A 6,000-nucleotide genomic window follows, 5' to 3' on the forward strand; every position below is an offset into this window, starting at 1 on the left:
TCAGGAAGTACATTTTGCTACAGCCATGAATCATTGCCTGTTTGAACCCTCAGAATAGGCTGGGCCTAGTCTATAGAATAGAGAAGGCTGACCTAATAAACATCTTTAAAATTATAAAGTGGCTTGAAAAAGTAGATGTAGGGAAGATGATTCCATTGGTGGGAGATTCCAAAACTAGAGGACACATATATAAGACAGACACTAGTAAATCTAATAAGGAATTCGGGAGGAGGTTCTTTACAGAGAACTGTTGGCTTGGCCTAAATAGCCAAGTGGTTATGGTACTGGGCTTGTAACCCCAAGATCAAGAGTTCAAATCTCACCATGCCAAATTATGAAATAATGTAATTTCATCTGAATAGGAACAGATAGAAATGTGTTTGTACTCAAAAGAGTTACAGAGAACTGTTAGAATTTGGAACTTGCCATCACATGGAGTAGATGCATTCAGGGGAAGCTAAATAAGTACATGAAGGAAGAAAGGATTGTGATATGTAAATAGGATTGGATGAAGTAGGGTAGGAGGTTCCTTTCAGCATAGACCAGTTGGGCCGAAGGGCCTGTTTCTGGTCTGTAAATTATATGTCGTTTAAGATATAATATTTTCTCTATGATTAAATGGAAACTAACATTCAGTTGAGAAACTGACATTTCCAGACCTCAAATAACTGAATGGCTTGATTTGAAAACGGATTCAATTATACAGAAGCGGAAAGTGTTTTTCAACAGTGAACACCTGATCCTTTGTTTTAAAAAGGTTTGGTTATAAATGGACAGAATGAACAATACACTGAAGGAACAAGTAGATGGAAGGGGAACAATATACCAGCAGGCAACAGCTGCAGATGAAAAACGCTGAGAATTATTGAGCATTGATCAGTGAGATGGTGTGATTACAACAGTTTTATTAAGATCTCAAAGCCAAAACAATTTTGACAGTTTCAAGTACGAGCGACGTCTTTCTGATTTCAATCAAAATACTGGGCAAAAATCAACCTTGAGCAGCTTCTGCTTGCTGGCTGATACCTTAAATCGTGTGCTAATCGTCCATGTGCATAGGGATTTACTTTACAACGTTCATTGACGAGATTAAATTACATATTTGCATAAAAACAAATTCTCCCCGATTTCTAATCTAAAATGGTCAATGCAGTACTGCAATTTTAATAAAATACGTTGCTTTTATATGTATCATCACTGTCAGTGCTTTTTATGTGTTCATTTTTTTCAAAAACGCGCTGGGACAGCACATCTTGCTCTAACACACACATATGCGAGAAATGAGTTGACAATAATTGTCCGGATTAGCTACCTGATGACATTTCCCCAACAGTTCACTGATACCATGGCATCAGCTCGTCGTATTACATGAAGAAAAGAGTTAACAGGTTAAAAAAACTTCATCTCTCTGTTCAGGCTCAATTTTAAACGGTTCGTGTGATTGCTAGAAAACTGCGCAATGCAATGCATAAACGACTGTTAAATAGAATACTCACTCAGAAAAAGAAATCCTGCGAAAGTAATCTATTGCTTCTTGGTTTCTGTATCTTGTGCCTGTCGGTCTCCCTGAAGCGAATACTCCTAATACAACAGCAGCATTGTCCGGCATTGGTTCCAACACATTTATTGCATCGCATTCTGGGGCTTCTCAAGTAAGGAAAAGAAAAACAATGCTCTTTAAGCGTTCTAGGCGAATAATAATTATTTCACGCCGTATGGATGTTCAGCTTACAGCTGACATACTCTCTGCTTTCAATAAAAACGACTCAAACTCTGACCACGAGCTTGAGCCGTGTGATGAAGCGACACAGTGACTGAGACAGGACTGCAGCGTCCTCTACGGTGATTTCTACTGGAGGTGACCCAACTATTCAAAGCAGCAGCGACCAAACGGAGAACTGGTAGTGGGGTTTGTTATCCCGCCTTCTTAGCTGATGAAGGGATGCTTTAAGTTTGATCAATCTTTATCATGTTGCATTGCACACTTACTTGCAAAAGGCATTTGATACAGTGCCACACAACAGACTTGTGAGCAAAGTTATAGCTCACGCAATAAAAGGGACAGTAGCAGCATAGACACAAAATTGGCTGAGTGGCAAAAAGCAGAGAGTAATGGTTAATGGATGTTTTTTGGGTTAGAGGAAGGTTTGTGGTGGAGTTCCCCAGGGATCAGTGTTGGGACTCTTGCTATTCCTGATATATATTAATTACCTAGGCCTTGGTGCGCAGGGGTCAATTTCAAAGTTTGCAGATCAATGCAAAGCTTGGTAGCATTGTGAACTGTGAAGAGGACTTAGTGTAGAAGTCAAAAGGACATAGACTGGAATGGGAGGCCAGTCAGCAGATGAATATCAATGCAAAGAAATGTGAAAGGATTAATTTTGGTAGGAAGAGCATGGAGAGACAATATAAAATAAAGGGTACAATTCTAACGGGAATGCAGGAGCAAAGGGACCTGGATGTTTATGTGCTTAAGTAATTGAAGGTAGCAGGATAGGTTGAGAGAGTAGCTAATAAAACATATATTATGCTAGGCTTTATTAATGGGGGAATAGCAGACAAGATCAAGAAGGTTATGTTGAACTTGTATAAGACACTAGTTCAACCTCAGCTGGAGTATTGTGTCCAGTTCTTGGTGCCGCACTTTAGGAAGGATGTGAAGGCATTGGAGAGAGTGCAGGAAAGATTCATGAGAATGGTTCCAGAGATTGAACTTCAGTTATGAAGATAGATTGGAGAAGTTAGGACAACTTTCCTTGGACAAAAGGAGACTGATTTGATAGGGGAATCATGAGGAATCTGGAAAGAGTAGATAGGGAAAAACTGTTCCAACCCATAAAAACAAAAGCAACATGAGGAAAAACTTTTTCTGGAAAGCACTTCCCGAGATTGTGGTGGAGGCAGGTTCAACTGAAGCATTCAAAAGGGAATCAGTCTGTTGTTTAAAAAAAGGGAGAATGTGCAGGGTTACAGGGAGAAGGTGGGAGAATGGCACTAAGTGAATTGCTCATACAGACAGCCAGTACAGACATAATGGGCTGAATGGCCTCCTGCAACGTAATCATTCTGTGGTTCTGAAAAATATGAAAATATCATAATGTATAACTCTAGAACAATTTGAAGGCAAATAAATACAGGACCATGTAATGTAATGGCTAATATGGCACTGGAGATGCACACATACCCTTTAAGTTGGTCAGTGGTAATTGAGGCTAATGAAGTGCTCTTAATACTTGAGGATTTGCCTTTTGTCCCTGGGCATTGGGAAGAAATTTCACACAGCCTAGTTTAAATGCTTACCATGTTAGATCATTGAGTGGCTGCAAGACAGCATAGAATAAAGGGTAACTGTGCACGGATGTGTGGAGGAATTGGGCTCCATAAATCAAAAATAACAACTTGCATTTGTATAGCATCTTTATTAAAGTGTCCTGGGATATTCACAAGGCAGAGACAGACCAAGTGGTAGCAGAAGAATTCAACAACCTGAGGACTAAGCTTTGACAAAGTGATTGAAAGCAGAAGTTTCCATAAAGGCAGTTGTAGAATCAAGATGGTGATGGAGAGAAACATCTGGAAGCAGGCGCTGTGCCTTTAAAGAGCCTCTCAGTGACAATGTACAAACAAGGAAATGGAAACGCCTTCTCAAAGCCTGTCATGACAATTGTCAGGTAAGATGCTAGATAAATGTAAGTTCTCTTAGTATCACTCTCTATTCATGCTTAGCAAAGAAGAAAAACTTACAGTTATATAATGTATTACGTGTCTCTCCAAAATGCCTCAAAACGCTTTTCTGTGATATAAAAGTGAACTGGACTGGGAGAAAAACATTCCAGCAGCACCCAATGAATCATTTTGAAGAGCACTGACTACTGTTATGTAGGTAAATTAAGCAATTTAGGCACATCACAAAATCTCAAACGACAATGTAATGGCCAGTCAATCTCTGATCTGGAAAACTTGGAATGGAAGAGAATCAAACCAGAATGAATGGCAGCACAAAGTTGGAATGTAAAATGATCAGTAAGCTGAAAGCAGACATGTGTGCAGGTGGGGAATGAAAAACCAGAAAAGGCCTAACTGAAAGCCCACATGCGAGGGAGTTCATATGTGCTATATAGTTACAGTGACACATAACTTTCAAAAAACATACACCACAAGCCACTACCACAGATGCAGTAGTGACACCTTGTTGTGAAACTATGCTTTAAAGTGATGTTTTAATTTACTGGCTGCAAACCCCTAATTGAGTTTTTAAAAAAACTAAAGTCACATTCCAGTGACTTGGGATCACAGTCAAAGATTTGCATTACATTTGCATCACTGTACCTTCTAAATTCCAAAGCTCATTGAAATGGAGATCCCTGTCTGAAAAAATGCACCAGGAAAAATGACCTTGAAAGAGGATGAATCATGGCCTTCTCTAATTCCATTATAAAGCTTCCTGACAATCACCTGGGCACTCAATTCAGTGGACATAAGCTATTACACTTATTCACTTGGACAATAGGACTTTGGCAGAGTGAGGAATTCCCAGCCACGATCTAATAAAGTCATAATTGGAATATACAATCCATGACCTTATTTGGATCACTGGGCAGTTGGAGAGACCCTTTGAGTGTTTTAACCACCTGCTTATTCCGCAGAACAGAACAAACAACTGAGATACTGAAAAAACAAGACCTGGAGTAGGCTCCTTTTCTCTCTCTCTTTCTCACTACAGCTTGTAAGTTTTTGAATGCTGTCTGCTGATTTTGATTATCCATGTTCCGCAGACAGAGATTTTGAAAAGGACTCAACCAAGTACTGTTGTCACTGGAGAACAGATAAATCGTCTGACTACAACTTTAAACTGTCTCGATGCTGAAAACAGCAGGACCACCGAGTTCAGCTTGAAGCCAGTCAAGTCACCAATCTTCAAGAGCTGTATATCCCTTTAATTTTACTGGATTCTAAATTACTTAATCTATCCTCCTCACTCCATAATCTATTTCTGTTTGTGAAAGTTTTTAAAATTATTTTATTTAGACCGGATTAAGTACAATAAAAACTATCCTCCTTTTAAAAACTCAACACAACCTGTCTGATTGTATCTCTTATGGCCATAGCACATAAAGAGTTAAACACTCTCAGAATTGGAAAGTATACCTATTCTGCAAAACACCTGTTGCAGTCAAGCAAGGAGAGGGAAAAAGGGGAAGCCATTCAGTCCCTTCTCAATTGATTTTAACTATCTTAGTATATAACACATATTATATAGATAAATAATTATATATGTAAACATAAAATACATTTAACAAATTTAGGACAATTACTTTTACAGCTTCTGCCGGTTGCGCATTTTGTTGAAGTAGCACTCTCTCAGAACTCTGGTCTCAAACCCATTTGTGGAGATTGACATGTGGTTCATTGTCTCTAGAGTCTCCAAAATTTGACTAACAATGAAACCTTATGGAACCCTCGTATTTACCACCTGTAGGACCATCACACTATGTTGGAGACAGGCTTTAGTTGATTTAATGATTGCTAAGGACATTTTGTTGGCTTTAACTTGCATCATCCCTCCTGAAACCGTTTGGCCTCAGTACCTCAGACAGAACTGCAATGGGGTTATTTCACACTGTTCCTTAATCTAATTCTGAACAACTCTCTGCTCATTAAGCTAGACTCTTGCAAGGCTATGGTGTACAGTCACATGGACCATATCAGGGTTCCAGAAAGATTCCCATTTTTGTGCAGTTCCAGGTGGGACTGCATTTTCTCATAAGAGTGAGAGAGACTTTCACTTATAGTGATTATTTATTAATACTTGAATTAAAATTCAGTCTTTCTGATATGATTATCACAAGCCATCAATCATAATATTACTCAATCAAGGTTCATTATTTTTACTATTGTCTATTTTGAGACTGGCTGCTACTTAATAGTGATATAAAATAGCTTCTTTAGCCACACATTAGTGTAAAATGGCTTCCTTGACCTTGTTAGTTATTACAGTGA

General features: G+C 38.8%; 1 protein-coding gene across 2 annotated transcripts in view; it reads right to left on the reverse strand.

Moving 5' to 3' along the window:
* LOC121287346 overlaps nt 1-1,754 on the reverse strand; it is an 88,669-nt gene extending 86,915 nt beyond the window's left edge. For both annotated transcript variants that reach the window (XM_041205134.1, XM_041205133.1), the window contains exon 1: nt 1,497-1,754. The gene's annotated coding sequence lies outside the window, so the exon portion shown is untranslated. The remainder of the gene's footprint in view (nt 1-1,496) is intronic.
* Nucleotides 1,755-6,000: the final 4,246 nt, after the last annotated feature.

This window comes from Carcharodon carcharias, chromosome 14 (assembly GCF_017639515.1).
Source record: "Carcharodon carcharias isolate sCarCar2 chromosome 14, sCarCar2.pri, whole genome shotgun sequence".
In the NCBI taxonomy this organism is placed as follows: domain Eukaryota; kingdom Metazoa; phylum Chordata; class Chondrichthyes; order Lamniformes; family Lamnidae; genus Carcharodon; species Carcharodon carcharias.